At 36.5% G+C, this 15,948-nt stretch overlaps 1 non-coding gene across 1 annotated transcript; it reads left to right on the forward strand.

Moving 5' to 3' along the window:
• The first annotated feature begins 7,760 nt into the window (after window positions 1-7,760).
• LOC119468575 lies at window positions 7,761-7,924 on the forward strand. The gene has a single exon (XR_005197270.1). It is a non-coding gene; the product is annotated as a U1 spliceosomal RNA (small nuclear RNA).
• The last annotated feature ends 8,024 nt before the right edge of the window (window positions 7,925-15,948 follow it).

Raw genomic sequence — 15,948 nt, forward strand, 5'->3', positions numbered from 1 at the left:
TGTATCAGTCTCTTGAGTAGCTGGGATTACAGGCATGTGCCATCATGCCCAGCTAATTTCTGTATTTTTAGTAGAGACTGGGTTTTGCCATGTTGGCTAGGCTGGTCTCGAACCTCTGAGTGATCCACCTGCCTTGGCCTCTCAAAGTGCTAGGATTACAGGCACTTTGGTGGTTCACACCACACCCGTCCCTATAAATGCATTTAAAAAAATTAATTTCTCAATGATTTTTATGCATGCCACAGTTTGGGGAACACTCCTATTGCAGTATACAATCTTAGAATGCAATCTGGAACAGACATACACATAAAGCAAGAACATGTGGAGGGAAATATAAAGAACACATTTAATTCATGGTAATAAATGTGGATTGAAAGAGAAGAAATAACACTCATGACATTGCAGTCCCAGAAACCATTAAAACACAATTTGATTTTTCTTGCCAAAAAGTACCAACCACAGAGATGCTAATTGCTGACTAGTCCTAGATCCAGGAGTTTTAGATCAATTTTCTAGTGGTTTTACCTGGCTCTTGTACTACATATATCTTGCTAGGGGTAAGTTCAGGGACTACTTCAGAAGCACCAGTGGCACCTTGGCATAAATATATATTTCAAACCAGAACAAATTTTATTCTACAATAATAGCCAGGATCTGGGATGAGGGGTCATTCTATCTCAACCAGGAAAAATTGCACAAATTTTATCAGCAGCTTTACATGCCATTTTCTCAATTGTCCAAGCCTCGGTTAACAGACTTGCAGATTTAGAATCCCGCCTCTCCTTGGCCTGTATTCATCTCATCACAGATGCTGATGTCTCTCTTCTTCTCAGCCCCTTCCCTCTTCCCTGGGTTTAAGGACCATATATTCCTAGAAGTCCCTGCTAAACAAGTAACTGAAGGTTATAATTCACAATGGCTAAAGCTAATTTGATGAATGAGATAATTGAAAGACAAAAAACAGAAGGCTCAAAAGTCTGCATCATGTTCTTAGATTTTCACATTGTATAAAAAAAGAAAGAAAGAGAGTGATTGGGAAAGGGTAAGAAAGAGGAGAGGAGAGAGAGAATTATGCAAATATGAAAAGAAAGCAAGATTGTGCGACTGGAAACCTCAGGTGGCAGGTATAATTCTTAAAAGGTCAAACGTGGAGAGGGAGACATTGTGACCAGTGATTTAGAATCTCATTGCCTCTTTTCCTTCTTGTTATGGGTTGAAGTATGTTCCCCCAAATGAGAATAATATCCTAAACCCCAGAAACTGTGAATGTGATCTCATTTGGAAATATGGTCTTTGCCAGTGATCAAATTAAGATGAGGTCATTAGGGTGGGACTTTATCTGTCTGGTGTCCTTATTAAAGAAGGGAAATTTGGGCACAGAAATAGACATGGATAAAGGAAAGACATGAAAAGACACAGGAGAAAGCCATTTACAGTCAACAAGTGCCTGAGGCTACTGGGAACTCGGAGAGACCTCACAGACCTCAGGAGGAGCCGATCTGTCCAGCACTTTGACTTTGCACTTCTAGCCACTCTAGAGCTGTGAGCAGATGCACTTTCCTTGTTTAAGGCATCCAATTTGTGGCACTTTGTTATGGCAGCCCGGGGGAAAAATACATTTCTTGAAAATTATATTTAAGAATTAAAAAGAACAAATCAGATAGAAAACTCTGCTCTGCATGATTGAATTTTCTAAACAAGTTTTGTTTTTGTAAATGAATTGATAGACATAGTGGGCATATAAATGTGATAGACCAGGTTATAACTCAAAAAATTGAAGTCAAATTTTCTGATAAACAATGAAAATAAATACATGATTATCATATATTAAATAATAGGGACAAAATGCAAAAGCCCAGGGTCTTGTGTGGACCGAGGAAGCTGAGGGCTCTTAAAACTGGCGCAACCTCCTAGTTTTCAATTGAGGAAACTGAGACACAGAATAGTTAAATTACTTGGCCAAAAAATAGCTTCTAGCTTATAAAGCAATTACATCGGCTATATGAACAGAAGCTTGACTGACCAAAACTTATTCCATATACTTTATTACACAATGTAATTGACTCAGAGACAGGCAACTTTGCCAATATGGTTTCCAATCAGCCTAGGAGTCAAAGGTATTATGTTTCTTCCACGAGACTGTCAGATACAGTGAATAGCTGCATGTCATGTTTACTCACCTGAAAGGAGAAGGGTGATGATTATTGTCACCCTCATTACATTACTTTTTGTTTTGTTTTGTTTTAGATATTTCATGCCCATAGGTTATTGGGGAACAGGTGGCATTTGGTTACATGAGTACTTTTTTTACTGGTGATTTGTGAGATTTTGGTGCACCCATCACCTGAGCAGTATACACTGTACTGAATTTGTAGTCTTTTACCCCTCTACCCCTTTCCACCCTTTCCCCCTGAGTCCTCAAAGTCCATTGTGTCATTCTTATGCCTTTTCATCCTCATAGCTTAGGTCCCACTTATGAGTGAGAACATATGATGTTTGATTTTCCATTCCTGAGTTACATCTCTAAGAATAATAGTCTCCAATCTCATTCAGGTTGCTGCAAATGCCATTAATTCATTCATTTTTATGGCTGAGTAGTATTCCATCATATATACATATATATATATATATATATATATATACACACCACAGTTTTTTTTTATCCACTCATTGATAGATAAATCCATCAATGGTGGGCATTTGGGTTGGTTCCACGTTTTTGCAATTGCCAACCGTGCTGCTATAAACGTGTGTGCAAGTATGTTTTTCATATAACGACTTCTTTCCTCTGAGTAGATAACTAGTAGTGGGGTTGCTGGATCAAGTGGTAGTTCTACTCTTAGTTCTTTAAGGGATCTCCACACTGTTTCATAGTAGTTGCACTAGTTTACATTCCCACCAGCAGTGTAGAAGTGTACCCTGTTCACTGCATCCATGCCAACATCTATTATTTTTTTATTATGGCCATTCTTGCAGGAGTAAGGTGGTATCACATTGTGGCTTTGAGTTGCATTTCCCTGATCATTACTGTTATTGAGCATTTTTTCATGATTGTTGGCCATTTTTATATCTTCTTTTGAGAATTGTCTATTCATGTCCTTAGCTCAGTTTTTGACAGGATTGTTTGTTTATTCCTGCGAATTTGTTTGTTTGTTGCAGATTCTGGATATTAGTCCTTTGTCAGATGTATAGATTGTGAAGATTTTCTCCCACTCTGTGGGTTTTCTGCTTGTACTGCTGACTGTTCCTTTGCCATGCAAAAGTTCTTTAATTAAGTCCCAGCTATTTTTGTTTTTATTGCATTTGCTTTTGGGTTCTTGGTCATGAAATCCTTGCCTAAACCAATGTCTAGAAGGGTTTTTCCGATGTTATCTTCTAAAATGTTTATAGTTTCAGGCCTTAGGTCTAAGTCCTCGATCCATCTTGAGTTGATTTTTGTATAAGGTGAGAGATGAGGATCCAGTTTCATTCTCATGCATGTGCTTGTCAATTATCACAGTACCATATATGGAATACAGTGTCCTTTCCCTACTTTATGCTTTGATTTGCTTTGTGGAAGATCAGTTGGCTGTAAGTATTTCGGTTTATTTCCGGGTTTTCTAATCTGTTTCATTGGTTTATGGGCCTATTTTTATACGAGTATCATGCTGTTTTGGTGACTATGGTCTTATAGTATAGTTTGAAAACAGGTAATGTGATGCCTCAAGATTTGTTCTTTTTGCTTAGTTTTGTTTTTTCTATGTGTGCTCTTTTCTGGTTCCATATGAATTTTAGGATTTTTTTTTCTATTTCTGTGAAGAATGATAGGAATTACGCTGCATTTGTAGATTGCTTTTGGCAGTATGGTCATTTTCGAAATAATGATTCTGCCAATCCATGTTAATGGGATGTGTCTTCATTTGTTGTTACTATGATTTCTTTCAGCAGCGTTTTGTAGTTTTTCTTGTAGAGGTCTTTCACCTCCTTGGTTAGGTATAGTCTTAAGTATTCTATTTATTTATATATGTATATTTTTGCAGCTATTGTAAAAGGGGTTGAGTTCTTGATTTGACTCTCAGCTTGGTTGCTGTTAGTTTATAGAAGAGCTACTGATTTGTGTACATTAATTTTGTATCCTGAAACTTTGCTGAATTCATCAGTTCTAGGAGCTTTCTGAAGGAGTAGTTAGGGTTTCTAGGTAAACAGTCATATCATCAGTAAACAGCTACAGTTTGACATCCTCTTTACCAATTCGAATGCCCTTTATTTCTTGCTCTCATCCCATTGTTCTGGCTAGGACTTCCAGTACTGTGTTGAAGAAAAGTGCTGAGTGATCATACTTGTCTTGTTCCAGTTCTCAGAGGGAATACTTTCAACTTTTCCTCATTCAGTATTATGTTGGCTATGGGTTTCTCATAGATGGCTTTTATTACATTGAGGTATGTCCCTTGTATGCCAATTTTCATGAGAAATTTAATCATAAAGGGATGCTTCATTTTGTCCAGTGCTTTTTCTGCATTTATTGAGATAATCATATGATTTTTGTTTTTAATTCTGTTTAATTGGTGATCATATTTATTGACTTGCATATGTTAAACCATCCCTGCATCCCCGGTATGAAACCCACTTGATCATGGTGGATTATCTTTATGATATATTGTTGGATTAGGTTAGTTAGTATTTTGTTAAGGATTTTTGCATCTATGTTCATAAGGGATATTGGTCTGTAGTTTTTTGTTGCTGTTGTTGGTATGTCCTTTCCTGGATTTGGTGTTAGGGTAATACTGGCTTTAGAGAATGATTTACGGAGGGTTCTCTCTTAATCTTGTGGAATCATGTCAATAAGTCTAGTAGAATTCAGCTGTGAATCTGTCTGGTCCTGGACTTTTTTTGTTGAAAAATTTTTTTATTACTATTTCAATCTTGCTGCTTGTTATTGGTCTGTTCAGGATATGTAATTCTTCCTGATTCAAGCTAGAAGGGTTGTACCTTTCCAGAAATTTATCCTCTAGGTTTTCTAGTCTATGTGTATAAAGGTGTTCATGATAGCCTTAAATGATCTTTTGTAATTTGGTGGTATCATTTGTAATATCTCTTATTTTGTTTCTAATTGAGCTTATTTGGATTTTCTCTCTCCTTTTCATCATTAATCTTGCTAATGGTCTATCAATTTTAGTTATCTTTTCAAAGAACCAGCCTTTTGTTTCATTTACTTTTTGTATTTTGTTTGTTAGTTTGTTTCAATTTCAATTAGTTCTGCTCTGATCTTGGTTATTTCCTTTCTCCTAGTGGGTTTGGGTTTGGTTTGTTCTTGTTTCTCTCGTTTCTTGAGATGTGACCTTAGATTGTCTGTTTATGCTCCATCAGACTTTTTGATTTAGGCATTTAGGGCTATGAACTTTCCTCTTAGCACGACCTTTGCTGTATCCCAGAGGATTTGATAAGCTGTGTCACTATTGTCATTCAGCTCAAAGAATTTTTAAATTTCCATTTTGATTTCATTTTTGACCCAATGATTATTCAGAAGTAGTTTATTCAATTTCCATGTATTTTCATGGTTTTGAAGGCTCCTTTTAGAGCTGATTTCCAGTTTTATTTCACTGTGGCCTGAGAAAGTCTTTGATATAATTTCAATTTTTTAAAATTTATTGAGGCTTGTTTTGTGGCCTATTATATGGCCTGGCTTGGAGAAAGTTCCATGTGCTGATGAATAGAATGTATATTTTGCAGTTTTGAGCAGAACGTTCTGTAAATATTGTTAGATCCAATGGTTCCAGGGTGTAGTTTAAATCCATTGTTTCTTTGTTGCCATGACCTGTGTAGTGCTGTCAGTGAAGTATTGAAATCCTCCGCTATTTTTGCATTGCTGTCTGTCTCATTTCTTAGATCTAGTAGTAATTGTTTTATAAATTTGGAAGCTCTAGTGTTAGGTGCATATATATTTAGAATTGTGATATTTTCCTGTTGAACAAGGCCTTTTTAAAAATTGTATTGAAATTTGAAAATTGAAATTATATAACATACCTCTTTGTCTTTTTTAACCTCCTCTCCTTACTTCCTCTTTCTCTATCAGTAGATGATAAAGCAGGGTCTATTTCAGACTCAATTAAAAATCATGAAAAAGATTTTTAAGATCTCAGGCTGGATGGCTGATGCAGCAAGGAAAAATAGGAAGTCTTCAATGCTGTAAGTAGAAGTAAACTGCATTTACTGAGGCCTCTGTTTTTAGAAAGACTTTGGATGTAGTTGCAGGATACAAGAATCTTATAATTTGATGTACAGTGGCTTCATATTTGAACTGTGTCAATATTCACAAACTCTACTGCCATACCATTTAGTAATTTTTCTGATAAAGGCTTTTAGCTGTCAAATATTACCCTGACTTGTCGCTTGGCTCCAAGTTTTAGTAGCTACGCTGTGAAATGTGGATTTCAGGTAGACCATCTCACTAATTATGGCATTCACTGATAACTACATACATAGACATATAACTAGAACAGGGATCTGTATCTTTATCAATGATAAAGATTATCTATTGCAGCCTGGGCAACAAAGTAAGACTGTATCTCTACAAATAATAATAATAATAATAATAAGCTGGGTGTGGTGGCATGTGCCTGTAATTCCAGCTACTTGGGAGGTTGAGGTGGAAGGATCACTTGAGCTCAGGAGACTGAGGCTTGCAGTTAGCTATGTTTGTACCACTGCACTCAGCCTGAATGACAGCGTGAGACCCTGTGGTACTCGAGAGGCTGAGGCAAGAGAATTGCTTGAACCTGGGAGGCAGAGATTGCAGTGAGCCGAGATGGGACCACTGCACTCCAGCCTGGGAGACAGAGCGAGACTCTGTCTCAAAAAAATAAAAAAAAAGAAAAGGAAAAAAGATTATCAATTGATAACAAAAACTAACATAGCCTCTCTCTGACATAACTTTTTAAAAAACCTTTTTACTTTGGAAACAATTTTAGATATGAAAACTACAGTGTCTGGGGTAAAAATACACTGGATGGGATTAATAGCACATTAGACACTACAGAAAAAACAATAAGTGAATTTATTGAAATTACACAAAATAAAGCCCAGAGAAAAAAACTAAAAATGTATTGAGCAGTACATCAGTGTGCCATGAGCAACTTCAACAGCCTAATAAACATGTAATTAGTATCTCCATAAAAGGGATAAATAGGAGGAAGTTTAAAAATATTTGAAGAAATTATTGCCAAAAAATTTTTCAAATTTGTTGAGAAATATAACACAAATATTCACAGACTCATGAACTCCAAGAACAAGAAACACAGAAATACATGAAGATGCATCATAATCAGTTATTAAGAACCAAGCCAGGCATGAGGGCATGTACCTGTAGTCCCAGCTACTCAGAAGTTGGAGGTGGGAAGATCGCTTGCACCCAGGAGTTCTGGGCTATAGTGCATTATGCCAATCAAGTGTCCACACTAACTTCAGCATCAGTATGGTACCTCTCAGGAGCAGGGGACCACCAGAGGAGTGAACCAGCCAAGGTCAAAAATGGAGAAGGTCAAACCTCTTGTTCTCATCAGTAATGGAATCACCCCTGTGCATAGCCACTCACTCTAGCCTGGCAAACATAACCTGTCTCAAAAATAAAATAAAATAATAATAACAATAAAGAGAAAACATTAAAACATCCAAAGGGGTAGGAAAAATACATCATATACACAGGAATAAAGAAAAAAGTGGCAGAAGATTTGGAAATAATCCATGCCAGAAGATATTTGATCAGCAAAGAATTGAAGAATACTGTACTTACCTGGCAGGAGAGATACCATGATCATGAAGATGGTTTTACCTGAGCAAGTCTTATCCATTGCCCTCTGGATGTGCTGAGCCCTGCAATTTCACCAAATGTGGGAAACTTGATTGCATAATTTGTGGTAGTGGGGGGTTGCATTTGCACTTTACCCTGGGTGGGGGGTGGGGCGAAGAAGAACACTAGAAATGGTAAATAAGAGGGTAAAAATAAAATACATTTTTTCTTATTTTGAGTCTCTTTAAAAAATAATTGGCTGTTTAAAACAGATTGTTTAAAAATGGTATATAATGGAGTTCATGGGGTTGTATAAATAAAATGCATAACAGCAATAGCACAAAGGCTCATGGGTGGTAGCAGTGGGGGCAGTGGTGAAAGGAATTTTACTGTACCTGTACTGTACCTGAAGTGGTATCATATTACTAGGAGGTGGATTATGATAAGCTAAAGATATATACTATGAGTCTAAAGATATAGATATGTATACTATATGTATATCTTTAGATATATACTCTATACTATAATGATACATACTATAATGATACATACTATAAAGATATATACTAAAGATACAGATAAAGATGATTTTTCAGAGCATCAATATTTATAGTAGCCAAAGAATGGAAAGAATTAAGATATTCATCAATTGATTACTGAATAAACAAAAGGTGATATATCTAAACAATGGAATATTAGTCACAAAAAAGAATGAAGTACTGATACATACTGCAATATGGATAAACCTTGAAAACATTATGCTAAGTGAAAGAAACCAGACAGAAAAAGACATGTCTTGAGTGAATTAATTTATATAAAATGTCCAGAATAGGCAAATCCCTAGAGACGAAAATCAGATTACAGGTTTCCAAAACCTGTAAGGGAAAAGGGAGATAAAGCGTTTTAAATATTCTAGGACAGTCTTTTCTAACTTCAGATCTATGCCATTATTTCTTAAGAAACTTTTTCTAACCACTAATTTTAAGGCACAGATCTTAAGCAAAAAAAGTTTAACTGATAGGTTCAAATGGAAGATTACCTAAAGCTTCTTATGAGTGAGAATGAGAATTTGAGCCCTAGAATGATGGTATGGAAATAGCAAAATAAAATAAAATACAAAAAAGCAAATTACAGAAAAATGCATACAGCCCACCAATTCTGAAAATGGAACACAATATCAGGCAATATCATACATTGTTAATGAACACATTTGAATGCATGTGGAAGTATAAAAATTGAATTAGTAGGATACACATCAGACTCATGGAAGTGGAGAACAGGACTAGAAAAGGTGGTCAGATAGAATTTTAACTTTTCTATTTATTTATTTTGTTTAAAAATGGACAAAGCAAAATACATCTTTCAGGGTGTATACTCACATAATCCTCACAGCAATCCTATGAGGTGGTACTATTATTAGCCCATATGAGAGATGAGACAGAAACCAGCAGAGTGAATGAAGAGCATAGGAACACACCTGGGTTACACAGCCAGTGATGACAAGCCTGAAGGCTGCTCCCAGATTTAGACTGATTCTTACTTTATTTTGAAATATTATTTATTTTATCTTGAAGACATTTTCTATAAAAGAAAGCAGGAAAATGGTACAGTAACTGAAGGGATTGGTGCGAAGAATGGTGTGTTTTTTGTTTGTTGCTTGTTTTGAAACAGTGGAGCATGCAGTATGTTTTAAAGCTAATGGAAATGATCCTTAAGAACAGCAGAAAGTGGCTGGGTGCAGTGGCTTATACCTGTAATCCCAGCACTTTGGGAGGCCAAGGCAGGTGGATCACTTGAGGTTAGGAGTTCGAGATCAACCAACATGGTGAAACCCCATCTCTACTAAAAATACAAAAATTAGCTGGGCATGGTGGTACATACTTGTAATCCCAGCTACTAGAGAGGCTGAGGCAGGATAATTGCTTCAACCTCAGAGGTGGAGGTTGCAGTGAGCTGAGATCATGACGCTGCACTCCAGTCTGGGTGACAGAGGGAGAATCCATCTCAAAAAAAAAANAAAAAAAAAAAAAAAAAAAAAAAAAAAAAAAAAAAAAAAAAAGAAAAAAAGAAAAAAAGATGGCACTGGAGAGGGAGGGGACAATTTCAGGAGCAAAATCCTTAGGGGGAGATGGGATGCAGTACCCCAGAGGAAAAGGTATCTTAGAAGGAAAAACACTGGGAGACCTTCCATTTAACAGGTAGAAGATGGGAAACTATAATTTTCTACAGACAGGAAAGTAGGTTTTCAGATGGACAATGTGAAACAGAAAGTAAAGTTTTCAGCTTACTATGAGGATAGAGGACATTGGACTGGGCTTTTGAAGAGATGGAAGAGATAAGAAATGTAGTTAGGGATGGAGACAGAGAAGAATTAGCAGGCTAAGGAAATGTAAGCAGATTAATAGGAAGTTCTGAAGGCCCACTAGAATTTTTAGTTACAAATTTTAAAATAAGACAAGTCAGCATAATGGAATGTTTTTCTCCTGCCATGATCAGCTGTGTGGATGCTGGTATTGAACATGTCAATTGTTGAATTTAGTCAGGTTAGGCAAAGCAATTATTCAAGAGTACAAACGAGTGTTAAATTTTGAAATATTAATCAATGTTTGCCAGCTGGACTGAAGAGAAGATTCAGTTAGATGGGACCAAATATGCAAAGCTATGAAAGAGTGGAATGTTATAGCATGTTCAGAAAACTACATGTAGGTCCATGTTGTTGGAGGAAAAAATTAACATGCAGGAAGGGTGTCAGGAGACAATACTACAGATACCAGTGGCCTAGTGTTTTCTGCTGGCAGGTAAATCTACTAAAATATGAGATAGAAAAAGGATTGCACTGTCATATATGGTAAGAGTATTGAAATTTACAACACAGAACTATTGAAGGTTTTTAATTAGAAGGATCATGTGGTTAGTTTTGTATTGTAGAGAGATTATTACCCTGGCAGCAGTGCAGCTATGTAAAGTCTATACTGGAGTTGTTAAAGATTAGACATGTGGATACTGTGGTAAGCAAAGTAATGGCCCTTCAAGGATATCAAAGCTCCTTCAAGGATATCAATGGCCCTTAAGGTTCCTAATACCTGGAACCTGGGCATGAGTTACTACATGTGGCCAAAGGGATTTTGCATATGTGATTAAGTTAAGGATCTTGGGATGGGTGGATTACCTGGGCAGGCCTAGTGTAGTATGGTTTTATATCAGATAGAAAAAGGATTGCAGTGTCATATATGGTAAGAGTATATAAGTCATTAATTTTGGGGATTTATTTATTTTCATACAAAAAAAATGGTATTGCAACTGGGATACTATTTTAATAGAATACTAAAATATGTGTCATGGTTGAGTAGATAAAATTGATGTAAGATGTTGGAAAGATGGAGAGTTGTGCTATGCAGTGGCAATAAACTTGAAAAATCTTGGCTGACAATAATAAAGAGGTACTTGCCAAACTTGTAGCTCTAAGTTAGAATGTTTGTGTTAGCTTGTTACTGGCCATATTTAGCAAGTTATTCAAAGAAAGGTGAGCTTAGACATGAATTGATGCATGTGCAAGCAAAAATGAAAGAAAATAGACAGAATCCAGCTATTTGGGATTTCTCACAATTGGAAAATCCACATGATTCTAGAACTTAAACATGTATAGATAAAATTGAATAAAGTTGAACAAAAAGAAATCCTTTACCCTTCTCAATTAAACAGACTGACTAGGTTCTGGAACAAAATTTAGATTAAGCGTATTTCCTTCCCGCCTAAACCTACTGTTTCAAATAAATTTAAGATAAGCACTTTTAAGTTAAGAGAAAGGCATGGTGCAAGAAAGTGAAGAAATAAAGCAGGCCTGAGAATGATATCTGGGTTAAAACTGTAAAGTTTTGGCATATGTAACTGCCTGGAAACAACAAGAAGAGGAACCTACTACATTTTTAAAGGAGTTAAATTGCCAAAGAGCCCACAATTCTGAGCAAAAATGCAGTTGAATCTTTAAGCATTATCCTCAAATCCCACAGCTCGAACAAACAAAAACCTCAACAGAACCAAAGGGCATTGTCTAATGCTCACTCCACATATGGCCATGGAGGACACTGAGCAAGAAAGAACCACCTAGGTGTGAAGCCAGGGTCACAGAGAACAATGGGCTACTGGATTCCCACCACAGAGCTAGTTCAATATCTAATCAAGAATAATTTCAACTTTGCCAAGAACTGATGACTACTGTGTGACTCTCATTCTCCCCCTCCATCATTGTATTTCCCAAATGTCACCAGATAACTAGTTAATAAAGCAAAACTAAAATGTTTAAAACTTACTGCAGTAAGAGAAAATGTCATCTTGATGGAGGCTTAGCAGTGTCTCAGAAGGGAGAAGTCAGAAGTGGAATATTTCTAGGGTTTCAGAGTCTGGGATCCATTGCTTTAAGGCAAGGTCAAGGTGGAGAACCATTTGAGACAGGGCAAAGTACTATGTGACATAATAGTTTAGGAATGGCTGACGCAATTGAAAGAAAGGTCTTCAACCAAAGACTTTATAAGTAAGTTGTTTGTTTTTATAAGCGAGTCATTTACCCAAGTGAGCAGACTATTGTGTTTGGGGAAAAAATGATCTGTGGAAATTTCCTGAGGCAAACAACAAACTGAAGTTGTTTCTTGATTTACAGACTTGTCTTTCCTAGTCAAAATTTTGCTGGAACAAGCAACCAATTGTGGTTTGCAATATTTACCTAAATCATATTGACATATAAAGTGTTAATTCTCATTCTTCTGGCTCTCCTGTTCTTGTCCATCCATGACAGGGGGTCAGAGGTGCCTTTTAATTCAAATATTGCCAACTTGTGAGGAGGCACATTCAAGCCTGGAGGAGAGAACTGTCCATGACCTAGAAATCTAGGATTTTTAAGATGTAGCAATTGGAGGGACCATCTTATATAATCCAGTCTTACATGGCTCCTTGGAAAGAAAGAAGCTATACTGTGTTTAGAAAGAAGTTTGCACTCAAATATTGGCTGCCCAGTTGAGTGGACATGTAAGAAACACTTCATGGTTCACTTACATGGTGGACTATGGAAGATCACTAAAACTGTGTGCCTCCCTTCTGTTGAAAAGAATTATCACTAAGAATCAGCCGCCCACCCAGAGACCATGTTTCTCAGCTTTCTGTGTGACCAGGTGGAGCCTTGAGATAGTTCCCAACAATGTTACTATGATGTGAGTGGAGATGATGTGGGTCACTTTCAGACCTAGAATCTGTAAAATAGGTGTGCATTCTCCGTGTTCTCTTTCTCCATTTGGCACAGAAAGAGTATTTTGGAACTCTAGGAGAAGACAAAAACACAAATGGAAGAAGCCTAGATACTTGAATCCACACATGGAACGTTGTTTGCAGAATAGAGGTGCCCACATTGTTTGCTACGTGCAAGAGAAATAAACTTCTGTTGGGTTAAGTCACTGAGAGTTGGAAGCATATTTAGAATAGTAGGTAGCAGTATCCTAGCTAATACATGGGGATATCATAAAATGTAAACTATATTATATGAATTCATAGAGTGACATTTGATATATTAATTGGAAAAGCAATTCAAAGACATTTATGTAATCATGTTATTTTTTGTAATAACCAAAAAGCATCTATATAAATAGAAGAAGCAAGGAAAAATATTCATTAAATCTTCATTAATAAAAATGTATGAATATTGTGGTTACCGATAATTTCTGTCTTACTATTTATGATTTTTTTGAATTTTCTAAATGCTCTATACTTAATATGAATTACTTCTGATATAAGAAAAATAAGAATTTTTAAAAGATATCACTATTGATAACTTTCTCCAGATTTGGGCTTGAAGATCTTTGTTCAAAAAGCAACTTCGTAGGTCATTTTTTCCCCAAATAATAGTGTCCAGTAGGTAACATCATTACAAACTTTACTAAAGCAAAGTTTAAGAAATGTAAGGGCAAAACAACAGCTTTTCAGACATGAGTGAATTAATACTGTGACTCCTAATTATGAATCATCATTAGGGTAAGAAATTGGTTCCTGAAATCATCTGGGACCAGAGGGGAGTTGCTGGTAGCAGTATCTTTCTCCCCAGAGAAATGCTGAAGTGTCATCCAATTCTGACTACCTGTGAAAACTTGCTTCCTATCACCATGGCAGCAAGGCTGATTGTCTTGATTAAAAAGGTTTTTACTCTCAATCCCATGAGGGTAAAATCAGCACTCTCAGACGCAGATGAATCATTGCTTTTGGCCTCATTAATGTGGTGGAGCTCTTCTGTCTGCTAACAAAAAACATTTAACCAAATGAGTAAAATGATACAGTCAAGCAGTGAGAATTCCAGCAAGCAATTCCAAAGCCTAACTTTGCATTGGAAGTGGAGAAGGTGAGCTTTTTAGCAAAATGACAGAACAAAACAAAAATCAGCTATAGAAAAATACATTAGCCCTTAAATGTGTATGTTCTTCGAAGAGTCAAAACTATCTGATCAATAAAAGAAAAGATTAATTAAAGTATATACAGTGCATAGAAAACCAAAGCAGTATTCCATTTAGTCTCGTAGAACAAACAACATTGTTATGATGAAGAGTGCCTGGTTGAATGTAGCCTTTTCACAAGATAATTGGAGACAGAGGGGAGGATATGGCTTCCTGATGCTGAAACAGAAGTTGAGTAGACAGGAAATAGAAATCCTAGTGAACAGTTTTGTATGGAGAAGAGCCAATTAGGCAGTCGAAAACATTCTGGAAACAACCATGTGCCTTTTGAAAGCATAGACATGTTTTATTAAGAAAAAGAACGTAAAAGAGATTGAGATGGACCAGAAAAATAAAATATAATTGTTCAAGTCAAATTTGACTGTAAAAGTAAGGATTCATGATAAAATTTTCCCAGGCAGACATACACCCCGCCCCCCCGCCCGAAACACACACACATCACTGCATAGAAAATGCAGCATTCAAATTAGAATTTCTTTTTCTCCTCTTCCCCCTAAACATACATTAGGCAGACTTCCGGACAAACAGCTAATGAAGCAACAGTTTTTTTTTGGTAAAGATGACACTGTAAAATTTCACAATTTTTAATACAGTGACTCTAATTCTTATATGAAGACTCTTGCTCAATATTCTGGTTCCAAAGAGAGCATCTTTGGAATGGAGCAAGATGATGGCAGCGTGGTTCTTCAGTGGGTTGAAAGGAAAGGCTCATAACTTGTCAGTAAGAGTTACAAAAGCTAAGAGTATCTTTAGAACGCAGAGTGAACACATCTTGTTATTTAAAACATTACAATGTAGATAAGTTTGGTGATCAGACAGCAAAACAGAGGAAAGCACTGAGAGCTGAAATACACAGCTACAAGGGCAGTTGGGGAGCAGCTCAGGGGGTGTCCTGAGGTCAAAGGCACACTGTAGATGGATTACAGCAAGTGAGTCCTCAGTTGCTCTGAGCAAAAGTGGTCATGATTTCTCAGACACAGCCTGGAAGAAATCCAACAAAGTAAACAAAATAGATGCAGGCTTGAGAGACCACTAACGAAATGGGGTTACTGAAGAGAAAATACCCAAATGTGAATTGTAAACTAAACAATTGCAGGAAATAAAGAGGCAGTGGCCATGTTTAGTCTGAAATGTGCTGGTCAATTGAATTCACATTTCCTAAAACAGTCTGATTTTGCTTTGGTTGGATGGATGCTTGATTTTCCACAGAACAGAGCATGGTAGTAGTCAGTAATAAAGGGCATACTAACACCGCAAGACTGATGGCAAAATACTTGTGGAAGTTGTAAGAATGTCTTTTAAAAAATCTGTAATGCATAAGATCTACTAACAGCTGTTGCACGTTGTCCATGCTAAGGGCTGCTTACTAGTCTTTTTCTGATTTTTCTGGGACATCTACCCTACCTAGGAAATCCAAACAGGTCTCTCTCTAGCTCAGCTCAGCAGTCTCTCTCTCTCTCACACACACACCGTTTCTCTAAGTTTACCTTAAATAAGGGCTTCAGAAGAGAAGTATTGTTCAGATTAAATTGTGGGTATTGGGTTTATTTCATATTCCATTTGTTTAAAGATGAAGACAAGAAACTCCTCATTCATGAGATACGTATAGATAGTAGATTAATAACAAATTATTTAAAACCTTCATTTTACTTATTCACAAGTTGAACTGCATAAACGCCAAGTAACACAGGA

Source organism: Cebus imitator, unplaced genomic scaffold, assembly GCF_001604975.1.
Source record: "Cebus imitator isolate Cc_AM_T3 unplaced genomic scaffold, Cebus_imitator-1.0 Scaffold17, whole genome shotgun sequence".
Classification (NCBI taxonomy): Eukaryota; Metazoa; Chordata; class Mammalia; order Primates; family Cebidae; genus Cebus; species Cebus imitator.